Source organism: Triturus cristatus, chromosome 8, assembly GCF_964204655.1.
Source record: "Triturus cristatus chromosome 8, aTriCri1.1, whole genome shotgun sequence".
Classification (NCBI taxonomy): domain Eukaryota; kingdom Metazoa; phylum Chordata; class Amphibia; order Caudata; family Salamandridae; genus Triturus; species Triturus cristatus.
Window position 1 is genome coordinate 22,895,162 of NC_140591.1, and position 16,011 is coordinate 22,911,172.

Below are 16,011 nucleotides of genomic sequence, written 5' to 3' on the forward strand. Positions count from 1 at the left end.
GCCTGGGAAAGGAAGCAGGAAACTCAGTGTACTCACTGAGCCGAGAGCGAGTATCACGGATCAGTGTCAGTAAGGTAACTCAGTACCAACTCTGAGCTCGGTATCGGTGCCAGGGGGCTGCAGCCTGGGAAAGGAAGCAGGAAACTCAGTGTACTCACTGAGCCGAGAGCGAGTAGTGTCAGTAAGGTAACTCAGTACCAACTCTGAGCTTGGTCTCGGTGCCAGGGGGCTGCAGCCTGGGAAAGGAAGCAGGAAACTCAGTGCACTCACTGAGCCCAGAGTGAGTATCACGGATCAGTGTCAGTAAGGTAACTCAGTACCAAACTCTGAGCTCGGTATCAGTGCCAGGGGGCTGCAGCCTGGGAAAGGAAGCAGGAAACTCAGGGCCCGATTCACAGAACTAACTTAAGACAAAATCCTAAACTTACTACCATTTTGGTATTCACAGAAGGATTTTTCTCAATTTAGTAGTCCTAAGTTTAGGACTCCTAACTTTAGGACTCCTAAATGCCTTCTGTGAATACCGAAAGCCTTAAAATTAGGATTTTTCTCAGTTTAGGAGTCCTATGGTTAGGACTCCTAACTTTACAACTACTAAACTGAGAAAAATCCTAATTTTAAGACTTTCGGTGTTCACAGAAGGCATTTAGGAGTCCTAAAGTTAGGAGTCCTAACTATACTACTACTAAACTGAGAAAAATCCTAATTTTAAGACTTTCGGTATTCACAGAAGGCATTTAGGAGTCCTAAAGTTAGGAATCCTAACTATACTACTACTAAACTGAGAAAAATCCTAATTGTAAGACTTTCGGTATTCACAGAAGGCATTTAGGAGTCCTAAAGTTAGGACTCCTAACTTCTGTGAATACCGAAATGAGTAAGTGCCTTCTGTGAATACCAAAATGAGTAAGTGCCTTCTGTGAATACCAAAATGGTTGTAAGTTTAGGATTTTGTCTTAAGTTAGTTTTGTGAATCGGGCCCTAAGTGTACTCACTGAGCCGAGAGTGAGTATCACGGAACAGTGTCAGTAAGGTAACTCAGTACCAAACTCTGAGCTTGGTATCGGTGCCAGGGGGCTGCAGCCTGGGAAAGGAAGCAGGAAACTCAGTGAACTCACTGAGCCGAGAGCGAGTATCATGATCAGTGGCAGTAAGGTAACTCAGTACCAAACTCTGAGCTCGGTATCGGTGCCAGGGGGCAGCAGCCTGGGAAAGGAAGCAGGAAACTCAGTGCACTCACTGAGCCCAGAGTGAGTATCACGGATCAGTGTCAGTAAGGTAACTCAGTACCAAACTCTGAGCTTGGTATCGGTGCCAGGGGGCTGCAGCCTGGGAAAGGAAGCAGGAAACTCAGTGCACTCACTAAGCCGAGAGTGAGTATCACGGATCAGTGTCAGTAAGGTAACTCAGTACCAAACTCTGAGCTCGGTATCGGTACCTTAGCTCACTGTCCAGCTTCAATGTCAATACTGCAGCTCCGTGTCATTACTCAGTATCGGTAAGTTACATTAGTAAAGAACCAGAGTATGAGTATCACAGATCAATATCAGTAAGGTAACTCAGTACCAAACTCTGAGCTCGGTATCGGTGGCAGGTGGCTGCAGCCTGGGAAAGTAGGCAGGAAACTCAGTGCACTCACTGAGACGAGAGTGAGTAGTGTCAGTAAGGTAACTCAGTACCAAACTCTGAGCTCGGTATCTGAGCCAGGGGGCTGCAGCCTGGGAAAGGAAGCAGGAAATTCACTGTACTCACTGAGACGAGAGTGAGTAGTGTCAGTAAGGTAACTCAGTACCAAACTCTAAGCTCGGCATCGGTGCCAGGGGGCTGCAGCCTGGGAAAGGAAGCAGGAAACTCACTGTACTCACTGAGCCGAGAGCGAGTATCACGATTAGTGTCAGAAAGGTAACTCAGTACCAAACTCTGAGCTCGGTATCGGTACCTTAGCTCACTGTCGAGCTTTAATGTCAATAATGCAGCTCCGTGTCATTACTCAGTATTGGTAAGTTACATTAGTAAAGAACCAGAGTATGAGTATCAAAGATCAATATCAGTAAGGTAACTCAGTACCAAACTCTGAGCTCGGTATCGGTGCCAGGGGGCTGCAGCCTGGGAAAGGAAGCAGGAAACTCAGTGTACTCACTAATCCGAGAGTGAGTATCACGGATCAGTGTCAGTAAGGTAACTCAGTACCAAACTCTGAGCTCGGTATCGGTACCTTAGCTCACTGTCCAGCTTCAATGTCAATACTGCAGCTACGTGTCATTACTCAGTATCGGTAAGTTACATTAGTAACGAAGCAGAGTATCACAGATTAATGTCAGTAGGTATCTCAGTATCAACCTCTGAGCTCGGTATCGGTGTCTTACCTCACTAACGAGCTTCAATGTCAACCCTGCATTTTCTGTGTCATTCCTCAGTATTAGTAAGTTCCAATAGTATCAGAGCTGATTATTGCAGATCAATATCAGTAGGGTAACTGAATACCAAACTCTGGGCTCAGTATCCATACCTTAGCTCAGTACCGCAACAAAGTAGGGGTACTGAGGCACAATGACATACTTCAATATCTGTAACTTATTAGTAACGCTGTTGACTAGGAGTACTGCAGCTCAATATCAGACTTCAAGACAAGGAACTTATCAGTAACGCAGCTGAGTAGGAGCATCGCTGCTCAATATCACACTCAAGATCAGCCGCTAGTAACGCGGCAGGGTAGGAGTATCGCTGCTCAATATCACACTCAAGATCAGCCGCTAGTAACGCGGCAGGGTAGGAGTATCGCTGCTCAATATCACACTCAAGATCAGCCGCTAGTAACGCGGCAGGGTAGGAGTATCGCTGCTCAATATCACACAAGATCAGAAACTAGTAAGTAACGCGGCAGGGTAGGAGTATCGCTGGTCAATATCACACAAGATCAGCAACTAGTAAGTAACGCGGCAGGGTAGGAGCATCCCTGCTGAATATCACACTCAAGATCAGCCACTAGTAAGTAACGCGGCAGGGTAGGAGTATCGCTGGTCAATATCACACTCAAGATCAGCAACTAGTAAGTAACGCGGCAGGGTAGGAGTATCGCTGCTCAATATCGCACTCAAGATCAGCAACTAGTAACGCGGAAGGGTAGGAGTAGCGCTGCTCAATATCACACAAGATCAGCCACTAGTAAGTAACGCGGCAGGGTAGGAGTATCGCTGCTCAATATCACACTCAAGATCAGCCACTAGTAAGTAACGCGGCAGGGTAGGAGCATCGCTGCTGAATATCACACTCAAGATGAGCAACTAGTAGGTAACGCGGAAGGGTAGGAGTATCGCTGGTCAATATCACACTCAAGATCAGCAACTAGTAAGTAACGCGGCAGGGTAGGAGTATCGCTGCTCAATATCACACTCAAGATGAGCAACTAGTAAGTAACGCGGCAGGGTAGGAGTATCGCTGCTGAACAATACTTAAAGCCCGGTACACTGATCAGTAACACGGATTAGTATTGCAGATGAGTGTTAGTATCACACTTGAAGATCACTCATGCAGTGAAGTAGGAGTGCTGCATTCAATCAGGACCGTACTTCAGATTCAGTATCCCAATTTCAGAATTTTAACTCGCTGTCAGGAAGTAACTCCGTATCGAACCTCAATGTCCGGTTCAGGGTTTTAGCTTGGTCTTATAAGTTGATAACCGTGATGTAACAGTACTAAAATCGTTACTCGCTATCAGTAATTCACTATCAAACTTCATTATCAACACGGAAGCTTGATCCCTTAACTTGGCATTAGTAATGTAATCCAATATTAGTAATCGCTAAGTACCATTCAGCAGCATACTTGATCAATAATCGAACTCAATTTCACATTTGTATCTCAATAATGGGTGCCAGTTCTATATAGAAACTCGACGTCAGAGTTCATTTCAGAACCGCAGATTTAGAAGGGTGCTGAGCTCATTAGCATAACTCAATGAAAACAGCTCACTTTGACTCTAACAGCACGAAAGTAAAACACTTCAATCACAACAGCACAACTAAACATCACAGTATTCAATGGAGCCGATATGGAGGGATGCAGAGTCATTTGTGGTAAACAGTGACACTACATCCCCTTCTCCCCAGTATCCCTCCACTCTCACCGTGGTCGAGATCCTGTATCTGCAGTCCAGACATCATGGGTTTACGCATAGGTTGAGCACAGATACAGGCGGCTCAGATAATGTCAGTTAAAGGTGAGACTCAGTTCAGTAACTCTTTAATCCTAAGGCAAAAGTCTGAGTGGGCATGGCTAGCCTGCACACATTTAGTCTCTAGTGCCCGGTGCAGGCCAAGCCCTGTGGCCCTGCCCTCACTACATCGAATCCTCCCCTACACGGGCCATGCCAACAGCCTCGCTGTGAGAATGTTTGTAGGGGCAATTAGTGAGTGAGAGCTGTACAGCAACCCTCGTCTTTGGGGACTACCCTCCAAACCAGCTACAGGCAGGGCCGAGGTGTGACCTTTCACATCAGCTCCTCACACACACTATGGTATCCCTTTGCATCCCCTCTAATATTCAACATCTACCTAACCGAAGTAAATCATTCAAACCTCACCGGTTACAACTATGCTGATGACATCAATTTTTTTTAAATGGATAGCCTGGAATACCTAGACAATTCAAAACTCGGTGACGGCCTTCGTACCATAAACACATGGATGATGAATAACCTCTGAAGCTCGATATCGCCAAGGGAGATTATGACCTGTGGATAATAGCAAACATATCAGCCGACTGCCACATGGACAAAGGAAATTAGGGCCCATCTAACAACATCAAGAGAAGTTAGAAACCTAGGGGTAACCTTTGACTCAGACCTATCCTTGATACCACATTAATGTCACAAAGAATGTCTTCTACACAAAGAAAACGCTGCGTCGCATCTTGGAAACCAATATAAACTGCAAGTCAATCGTTACTGTCCAAGCTTGATGATGCAATCAGCCTATACCTTGGCGCACCCACATTCATCTTATACAAAATGCTGCCGCAAAGCCCCTTTTCAGTCTTCACCCTGGGGAACACACAACTCCAATCCTGCAATCGCTCCTCAGGTTACCTATAGCTAGAAGGGCAATGTTCAAGGCACTCTACATTCTCCACAGAGCCTCCCTAGGAAACGACCATATACCTAGAAGATAAATTAAAGCAATACAAACAAAAAAGAACATTGCTCTCTAGGCTTGCATCACTTATCCTACCGCCTTATGACACGAAATCCACAGGAGGCACAGTTTTCTCATTACAGGCCACCAAGCTCTGAAACTCCCTAAAAGCCAGACTTCGCAGTCGGCAGGCAATTGTAACTTATGCCTTCTATGTTCACATAAGACAATCCACTATGAGGGTTATCCATCACTAGTATCATACCGCCAAAAAACAGACATCACTAAACAAACAGAACCGGAATACTGAAGAGATGCGTCACTGCTGGTCAATTCAGAGGGCTTTGATCTAGTCCATGACTGCAGGTACCAAATACACACTCTAACCACTTATTTACAACTCACAGTGACACTTTTATGGGATGATAGCAACAATGCCCATGCTGCAGATCTCTCCCTTTCTCCCCCTAGAACCGTGCCAGATCAGGGCCATTGTACACACAATCTCAGACTGGACAACCCAGTGCAGTAACCAACTGTGCAGACTATAATCATAAGAAATACCATAGAGGGGCATGCAGAGCTATTCTAAACTGCCAGCACACTGAACATCATAAAACTGTGCATCTGTCTCTCACACTCCAAGCACCACACTGCTATGGGCTGACTCCCACAACATAATAGCCGCACCTCGGTGATCCTCACAACATGGAAACACTTCACACATAGGATCACAAACCGAAGAAAACACCCTTGCAGCCACACATCCAACATGGCTTAACTTGCTACACATGTAGGCAAGAGCTTCAGTGCCCACATAGGGGTTGCAAGTGCTATATAAATGCTGCAATCCAATGCCTTTATTTTAAGTGTGATATTTCAGTAAAATGCTTCAATAACACTGTAGAGTTTACCATGCACACAGAGGTGCCCTTAATCTACAGGACTCTAATATCATTAAGCGCTCTCCCATCAAGTATCTTGTGCTAGGGTTTGCTCATGTAGGACAGCGATGGCACCTTAGTACTCGCGCTCTGCCAGTTCCTGGTCTGGCCAGCAGGCAGTGCCAGACCCTAGCAGCAGCCCATGGCAGCCTCCATGCAGGCCTCACACTTCAGCTCTGACGCTGTCACTATATTACAGGGTGAAGCGCAGCAAACAGGCAGCCCCCAGTACACAGTCCTTGAGTTTGCAACAACAATGCCACATTCATTAGCACAACACATTCCGAGGGCGAGTTTAACAGCGAGCACGCATTTCAGCACTTCTAGGTGAAATGCATGCCAAACACACGGGCAGGGCACCTAGCCTTCAGTGTATAAATAAGATACCCGAAGGCCCTCCCTGATAGGCAGCTCAGCAACTTCCAAAGGCCACTCGTGTAGACACTTTCACTCTGTGATATGCAAGCTAGTCCCTGCTTCCCTCTAATGCCTTTGAATCCCTCTCCTTACAAACATGGCCAGACTGGCCAGCCGGGCAAGCGGGCAATCTCCTAGAAGGCTGGAGTCCCAGGAGGCCGGTTTTGGCTTTTGGAGGCCGGTTTCGGCCTCCAGTAGTGGTGGTGCATTATGTGACCCCGAAGAAAATCTGAAAGAGTTGCTCATTTTTAGGTCTCGGCTGGCGAAAGCAGCACGCATGCGCTGCTCTCGTCATACGAGAGCTTCTTGGAATCAATACAGATTCCAAAGCTCTCAGAGGCGGAGTTGAAGCCCCACCCATGTTTTTGATTGGTTTGCGTCATCTTGCATGCAAAACGCAGGCTTCTCATTGTAAAGGAGGCTTCTTAGTCCCTCCTTGTTGCCACCTTGTCTCCTTTTGGCCACGCTCACCGGGATTTGATCTTTTACCAACGGCGTGACACTCTCCCCTTCATTACTCCCTACGCACTTTTTTTCTCTCACTCAGCTTTGGCAAAGTCAGCCGCGTGTTTACTTTCGCATCGCACTTTCACTTTAAGTGAAAGCGTGATGCGAAAGTAAACAGGCGGCTGACTTTGCGGTACCGCACTTGTTTTACTTGTGCAGGCTGGGGCGCTTCAAGTAACACCATACCTTGTTAGTATTTGTTCTCCCAGTCTCCCGCAGCTGAGATCCAGGGATCCCGCCAGCAGAGGAGACAGGTACATGCTGGTCACTTTCCAGGAGCCGCCGCTAGGGATTAAGGTAAACCCGCCGCCTGGCTCAGCTGGCTGTGTCAGTGGCCGCCCTTCGCACCTCTGCCCCCTCCACCGGGGAAGCCGGGGATAGAGAGCAGCTAGTCCTGCACGCAAACATGGCCGACATCTTGTTTAAATAGCCGCTCTTGCTTAGTTTATATGTCTAGGCGCTAGTGGTTTCTCACTAGGTCTCGTGATGTCTTCAACAACGATTTACACAGCGCTTCATACGCCTGACAGAGTCCTGAAGCACTTATGACAATGTGTCCTCTGACCTTTCTGTCACAGAGTGACTCACATGTCTGGGCCTCTGAGCAGCCAGAGAGGTATCTGAAGAGAGCAGTAAAAATTCCAAAAATGAGGGAAACATTCAGTATTTTTCTTGCGGACTTGCTTGGCTCACGGGTGGGGTTAGGGGGGTGTTTAATAATAGCGTATCACTAAGATAAAGGAGCGGAAGAAACTGGCTTAATTTAAATAAAGAGACTTTAATCAGTGTTTCAGTGGTGTGTGAATGTACACAACTGTTTTTATGACCCGCAGCCTTTATAAGCAAATTCTATCCACATTGCCGGCCAAACATAGGAGTGTGGAGCGCTACGAATCCATAGACATGACAGCTATGCACTACACTCATGACCTAACCGCATAGCTCGTAGTGCCTCGGGACATGGCGATAGCGCTGCGAGATCTCAGCGGCGGCATCGGAACACTATGCAAGTGACACATTTTATGAAACCGCTGGCTAGTACCCTCCCCTCCCCACTTACAGATGCATACAATCACCCATGCGCCCCCAAGACACACAAAACAACAGTTCTGCATGGTTCTTATGTGCTAATAACAACAACAATGATGTGTTTATTTGTCACATTTTGACATCTGGTCTGTTTTGCGCACTCTACCATTCCCCCTCCCGGGGCTTGAGTTGTATCTAGAAGTGACACACTCACTCTACGAACACTTTAGACAGAGGGGCCACGTACGGATGTCCTGGGAGGGGCGTGTGATCAGACCTCACAGCCCGGGGAGGGAAAGGGCGGAAGGGGTGGGCCCTGTCAGGACCACTGAGGGGGCGGCGTCCTGGTGTAATTTAATGCAGTGGATTTCCTGGCTTTAGAGGCAGCTGTGGAAAGATGTGCCTGTACTCTGGGAACAACAAATATTTATGTGATGAAGATGAGGTCGGGCGCCGCACTCTGACCCTTCTCAGAGACGTGTCTCTGTGTCCACTGCCTTGGTCCATGGACACAGAGCCCGCAGGGTGGACCCTGTGTCAGAGGCTCTCACAGGCTGGTGTGCCAGTGTAGATGTAGCCTTGGGACAGGTAGCGCCCTGGGCGACAAAAATATTGGCACTCCTCCCACCTGGTGTCAGTGTGTTGGAAACATAAGAGTGGGGTGGGAGACAAGGTGAAGGCTTAGAGAACTGGAGGGCCATGAGAAGAAAAACAGACCGTGTAGACACAGTGCCAGTGTTAAATAGCCTTTTCTCTGCAGCCAGGTCAGTGTGAGACTGCTGCAGGCAGCTCCTGCGCCCCTCTGAAGGCCGGCGCCATGGGCATGGGCCCAGCGAGCTCACGCTAAAGGCTGGTCCTGTGCGTGTGAATACAAGGTTGTGTTAACGAGCACGGCCCCTGGCCGTGGTCCGTCTACCTGGATCCGCGCCCTTTACTCTACATACACACTGAACACAACTGCCTGACACCGTGGGGGCAATTCACAAGCCCTTTTATGAGTACCTGAAGCCGTACACCTGTAATACCACCTCTCTTACTAAGGATTACATTTGCCTTTGTGAATTCCCCGAATATATCTAATAAAAAGGTAATATTTAGGAAATATTCATATACAGGGAGTAGAAATGGAAAAGGACTGTACCTTTTTATAATCCGGATATGATTTAGAAGTACGTGAAGTAGTGCTCATGTAATAATATTACACGTACTCCTGCGTGCCTGTGAATGGGTTCAATTGTGCATGTGCGCAGAGTGACTACTCTTTGTACAGGCCTACATTAAGTACAGAGCCACTGGAATTGTCATTTTTTTGGGCTTTTCCGACATAATTATTAATTTGCCTAATAATCCATCATTTGTTGCATAATCTAAAGTTTTTCACACAAAAATGCGTGTACCTCAAAGGGACCAAAAGTTATTAAAACTTGGCAACATGCTGCCTCACAGTGGTTGGCCTTTCGCCAAACCTGACTGGTCCCCTTTCTATTGCTTATTGCTGTATTTGGGTGGCATACTGGTACTAATGCTGCAAAACCTTTGCCCATGCAGTGTTTAATTGTGTAAAAATTATAAAATAATTTAGTAATACAATCACAAAATTTCGCATTATGCCGCATAGTTTACCTTCCTCATAATTTGACCTTTCTTGCTGCATAATTTAGTCAGCCCTGCTTAATGATTTGGCCCTCCCCCAGTAGCCCCAAATAAGTGCCACATACACATTAACTAAAGCTGTGGCTACTATACAGATTAATTTAACTCACTGCTCACATGCCTGCAGATTATCGATCACGCGCCTTGAAGGCGTATCTGTACATGCAGGCAGTTGAATGAACACAATTTCACAACTATGCTTACACGTACACAGATTACAAAACAATGTTTAGATCATGTTAGGGTGTCGAGTGTCAGTTTGCCTGATAACCTTTTCTTTTAGTCTGTGACAGTCATGTATTGCAAATTACTTTTTTGTTGCTTTAGAGAGAGCAAAGACTCCTTTTAACTGATGTTTCTGGAGAAAAACATTTTTCCTATGTTTTGACACTTTTGTATTTATTTTGCACAGTTCTCCACAAATATCATCTTTGCAGAATATTATTTCCAGTGGTATATTTCTTAGAAGATTTTCGTTTTGTTAGCCAACGCGAGTTTCACCTCATATGTGCCTTGTGAGGCTGAGGCTTTTTCAAGGCTAAACAAGCATTGAAAATGCAATAGGTCTCGCCTTTGATTAAGTTAAAGCCATTTGCTTTGCTAATGGTATTGTATAGCAAAGCAAATGGCTTTAACTTAATAAAGGGCGAGACTTATTGCATTTTCAATGCTTGTTTTGGAGCTGGTTCTAGCGTGCATTGGCCAGGGCTGTTTTAAGTTTGGAGTCCAGCCCTGCTTACAAATACCCCTACACGCTGTCTTTACCCTATATACCAAGGTTACCAGATGAGTGCATGGTATCTAGGAGGCGTTTTTCAAGTCCTGGCTTCCATTTCACAAGCTGCTGCATTGTGGGAGATGGATTATGGCAGTAAATCACCTAAACTAACTGGAATAAGACACCTGAAAAAGAAAACCCACCACAGGGCACGGTGACCCATGATTACTTTACCATAACTCCTACCTTAGCTGGCACCCCCTTCCCAATAAAACGTTTTGTCTATGTTTACCATAACTCCTACCTTAGCTGGCACCCCCTTCCCAATAAAACGTTTTGTCTATGTTCAAGTCCAATACCGTTCCACATCACCCCACCCATGCCCTAAGTGCCGCCTACCTATGTCACCTACCCATACCCCAATCCTTACCGTGTGTCCACAAATAAAACCTCTTCTGTTCCCCAATCCCCTCCCACGCCCTTCAAGGGCCCCCCTTTCAGCCCAAGGTTATTACAATCTCAGATACGGGGGGCCCTTGTCAGATTATGTCGAAACCCCCAATACGTCCACTATGGGCGGGGGTGTAAGAGTCCACCCTCACAGAGCCCCCAATTCCACGACCCCTGCTTCTCGTTCCCTTAGCCATGCTCTGGTGGCACACACCTCTCCTTCCCAAGAGAAAGGCTACTGTACATCCCACAGAGTCTTCTTCCTATGCCCTTTCTCATATCCCCCTGCCCATCACATGCATTCCCACTTCTCCAGCACATTCCTCGTACGCACCCCTTCTTAACCTGCACAGTGTCTCTTCCCCTGCTGCCCTCCCTCCAGGGCCTCATGTCCTGCATTCACAAGTTCCCATAATTCCAGCCCTATACACCCTCTCCCAACTCTTTCCACTATCCCTCTCCCCTACAGTGCCAAGATGTGCTCCATCCCACTCACCCTAAGCCCCTTCCTCCAATGCCACCCCTACTTCCATGCCTATAACATTCTCCTGCTCACCATCACCTCCTTCCGGCTATCCCTTCCAATGCCACGCACCACTCCTTCCCACACCTACTTCTTCCAAGCCCCAACACCTGCCAGCCTCACTATAACCCAGCTTCCCTCTACCTCAAGCCTCTTCTTCCAGCGCCCCCTCTGCACTACCCCAACACGCCTTTTCCCCTTGTCGCTCCTTTTCACTACCGCAAATGACTTGCACAATGACCCTCCTCGCGACACCAAGCCCTTTTACCCGGTGCCCTCCCTTACTTCCAACACCCCAAGCCTCTTTTCTTAAAGCCTTCCTTCTTCTCCGATGCCCTTCTCCTTTATACTACCCAAGCCTCTTTTCCTAATGCCCTCCTCCTTCATAATACCCCAAGCCTCTTTTCCTTATATCCTCCTCCATTTCAACTCTTCTCAGATGCCCTCCTCCTTCATACTACCCAAAGCCTCTGTTCCTAATGCCCTATTGCTTCATACTAACCCAAGCCTCTTTTCCTTATACCCTCCTCCATCTCAACTCTTCTCCGATGCCCTCCTCCTTCATATTACCCCAAACCTCTTTTCCTAATGTCCTCCTGTTTCATACTACCCCAAACCTCTTTTCCTAATGCCCTCCTGCTTCACCCCAAGCCTCTTTTCCTAATGTCCTCCTGCTTCATACTACCCCAATTCTCTTTTCCAAATGCCCTCCTCCTTCATGCTACCTCCAGCCTTTTTTCCTAATGCCCGTCTTCTCACTACCTCAAGACTTTTCCCAATCTACCTCTTTCTTCTCAATACCTCATCCCTCTTTTCCAAAGCCCTCCTCCTTCTCCATACCTCAAGACTCCTACCTAATACCCCTCCTTTCAAGTATCCTAAGTCTCTATGTCCAATCCTCTTCCTTCCTGCCCCGCCTCATTTTCTTAATACCCTGCTCCTTTACACTACCTAAAGCCTATTTGCCTAATACCCCCCTCCTTCTCAATACCTCATGACTATTTTCCTAATACCCGCCTCCTTCCCAATACCTCATGACTATTTTCCTAATACCCGCCTCCTTCCCAATACCTCATGACTATTTTCCTAATACCCGCCTCCTTCCCAATACCTCAAGCCTCTTTTCCTAATGCCCTCCTTCCCAATACCTCAAGCCTCTTTTCCTAATGCCCTCCTTCCCAATACCTCAAGCCTCTTTTCCTAATGTCCTCCTTCCCAACACCTGAAGACTCTTTTCCCAATCCACCTCTTTCTTCTCAATACCTCGACTCTTACACCCCTCCTTTCAAGCATCCCATGTCTCTGTCAGCTCCTAAACACTACCCAAAGCCTCTTTTCTTAATACCCCCTCAATACCTCAATCCTCTTTTCCTAATACCCTCTTACTTCCTAATACCTCATCCCTCTTTTCCTAACGCCCCCACCTTCTCAATAACCCCAAGACTCTGTTCCTAATACCCCTCCTTTCCAGTGCCCCAAGTCTCTATCCCCAATATCCCTCCTTCTCCTCAATATGTCAAGACTGTTATCCTAATTAATAGCCCTCCTTTCCAAGTCTCTGTGCCAGGTTCTCCCCTCCTTCCTATGCCCGGCCGCCTCTTCACCATGTCACCCTCCCTCTCGAGCTGTACCCCCTGCACCCACCCATGCCATTGCCCCTCTACTGGTGCGCACCTACGTCACGTAGCCTTGCGGCGGTTGCTCCTGGCCCGAATGCTGACGTCAGCGCGTGTGACGGTTGAAACCCTCGCGTAGCGCTGCTTCTGAGCTCCGCGTGCTACTGCGACACAGGTAGAGTGCCGAAGACGCGTCTGGAGCAGCTGCCTCCACGCGGCCTCCGCGAGGCGCCAGGTCATTGGCTGAGCCGGGGAGAGTTGTTTTACCGCACTCTGATTGGTTCACCTGCGGGCGGGGGGCTGGTCACTCTAGGGCCAATGGGTGCGCAGATGCTGTTGATGTGCTCCACCGCCTGTGCGTGCAAGTATATAGAACATTGGGGCGTGGAGGGGACAAAGCCGGTGACGAAAGACTGGGCGGGGCGTCAGCAGTAAGGCACGCCCACCAGTGTTGGCTAGCCAATCGCCGCGTTGCTACGGCCGAGCCCAGGTCCCGTTACCTGAGCCCAGCCCGAGTCAGTACACAAAGCAGGAGAGCACGTGCACAGGACCTGTGGCCAATGACAGCAGGGCTGCAGCCCAACCCACGCGAGCCTGTGCAAACTGAGCCAGGTCCACAGCGTCAGCATGTGTGCAAGGCCTAGAGCAGGAGGCCCACGCGCTGCTCCCTGCACAGAGACCAGCAGTGCTGCAATAATCTGTACTGCACTGTGCACACCCTGCTCCCTGCACAGACACCAGCAGTGCTGTGGGGCCAGGCCATATGCACCCGCCCAGAGCGTCAACATGTGTGCACGGCCTAGAGAGAGACCGAGGCTCACGCGCTGCTCCCTGCACAGAGACCAGCAGTGCTGTGGGACCAGGCCCTATGCACCCGCCCACAGCATCAGCATGTGTGCACGGCCTAGAGCCCGAGGCCCACGCGCTGCTCCCTGCACAGAGACCAGCAGTGCTGTGGGACCAGGCCCGCAAACTGAGCCAGGTCCACAGCGTCAGCATGTGTGCAAGGCCTAGAGCAGGAGGCCCACGCGCTGCTCCCTGCACTGCACAGAGACCAGCAGTGCTGTGGGGCCGGGTCCTATGCATTCGCCCACAGCGTCAGCATGTGTGCACGGCCTAGAGAGAGCCCGAGACCTACGCGCTGCTCCCTGCACAGAGACCAGCAGTGCTGTGGGGCCAGGCCCTATGCACCCGCCCACAGCGTCAGCATGTGTGCACGGCCTAGAGCCCGAGGCCCACGCGCTGCTCCCTGCACAGAGACCAGCAGTGCTGTGGGGCCAGGCCCTATGCACCCGCCCCCAGCGTCAGCATGTGTGTATAGCCTAGAGCCCGAGGCCCACGCACTGCTCCCTGCACAGAGACCAGCAGTGCTGTGGGGAAGGCCTTTTGCACCCGCCCACAGCGTCAGCATGTGTGCACGGCCTAGAGCCCGAGGCCCACGCGCTGCTCCCTGCACAGAGACCAGCAGTGCTGTGGGGCCAGGCTCTATGCACTCGCCCACAGCGTCAGCATGTGTGCACGGCCTAGAGCCCGAGGCCCACCCGCTGCTCCCTGCACAGAGACCAGCAGTGCTGCAATAATCTGTACTGCACTGTGCACACCCTGCTCCCTGCACAGACACCAGCAGTGCTGTGGGGCCAGGCCATATGCACCCGCCCAGAGCGTCAGCATGTGTGCACGGCCTAGAGAGAGACCGAGGCTCACGCGCTGCTCCCTGCACAGAGACCAGCAGTGCTGTGGGGCCAGGCCCTATGCACCCGCCCACAGCGTCAGCTTGTGTGCACGGCCGAGAGCCCGAGGCCCACGCGCTGCTCCCTGCACAGACACCAGCAGAGCTGTGGGGCCAGGCCCTATGCACCCGCCCACAGCGTCAGCATGTGTGCACGGCCTAGAGAGAGACCGAGGCCCACGCGCTGCTCCATGCACAGAGACCAGCAGTGCTGTGGGGCCAGGCCCTATGCACCCGCCCACAGCATCAGCATGTGTGCACGGCCTAGAGCCCGAGGCCCATGCGCTGCTCCCTGCACAGAGACCAGCAGTGCTGTGGGGCCAGGCCCGCAAACTGAGCCAGGTCCACAGCGTCAGCATGTGTGCACGGCCTAGAGCCCGAGGCCCACGCGCTGCTCCCTGCACAGACACCAGCAGTGCTGTGGGGCCAGGCCCTATGTACCCGCCCATAGCGTCAGCATGTGTGCACAGCCTAGAGAGAGACCGAGGCCCACGCGCTGCTCCCTGCACAGAGACCAGCAGTGCTGTGGGGCCAGGCCCTATGCACCCGCCCACAGCGTCAGCATGTGTGCACGGCCTAGAGCCCGAGGCCCACGCGCTGCTCCCTGCACAGAGACCAGCAGTGCTGTGAGGCCAGGCCCTATGCACCCGCCTACAGAGTCAGCATGTGTGCACGGCCTAGAGCCCGAGGCCCAAGCGCACGGCCTAGAGCCCGAGGCCCACGCGCTGCTCCCTGCACAGAAACCAGCAGTGCTGTGGGGCCAGGCCCTATGCACCTGCCCACAGCGTCAGCATGTGTGCACGGCCTAGAGCCCGAGGCCCACGTGCTGCTCCCTGCACAGAGACCAGCAGTGCTGTGAGGCCTTGCCCTATGCACCCGCCCACAGCGTCAGCATGTGTGCACGGCCTAGAGCCTGAGGCCCAAGCGCACGGCCTAGAGCCCGAGGCCCACGCGCTGCTCCCTGCACAGAGACCAGCAGTGCTGTGGGGCCAGGCCCTATGCACCCGCCCACAGCGTCAGCATGTGTGCACGGCCTAGAGCCCGAGGCCCACGCGCTGCTCCCTGCACAGACACCAGCAGTGCTGTGGGGCCGGGCCCTATGCACCCGCCCGCGGCGTCAGCATGTGTGCACGGCCTAGAGAGAGACGAGGCCCACACGCTGCTCCATGCACAGAGACCAGCAGTGCTGTGGGGCCAGGCCCTATGCACCCACCCACAGCGTCCGCATGTGTGCACGGCCTAGAGCCCGAGACCCACGCGCTGCTCCCTGCACAGAGACCAGCAGTGCTGTGG

The 16,011-nt window shown here is 50.6% G+C and overlaps 1 protein-coding gene across 2 annotated transcripts in view; it reads right to left on the reverse strand.

Moving 5' to 3' along the window:
- Positions 1-13,189, reverse strand: part of LOC146799865 (cystathionine beta-synthase-like protein) — a 307,153-nt gene extending 293,964 nt beyond the window's left edge. The window contains exon 1 of one of the 2 annotated variants that reach the window (XM_085620762.1): positions 13,052-13,189. The gene's annotated coding sequence lies outside the window, so the exon portion shown is untranslated. Of the gene's footprint in view, positions 1-13,047 lie in introns of both variants that reach the window. The other variant, XM_085620761.1, reaches the window with a different exon arrangement.
- Between the last annotated feature and the right edge of the window lie 2,822 nt (positions 13,190-16,011).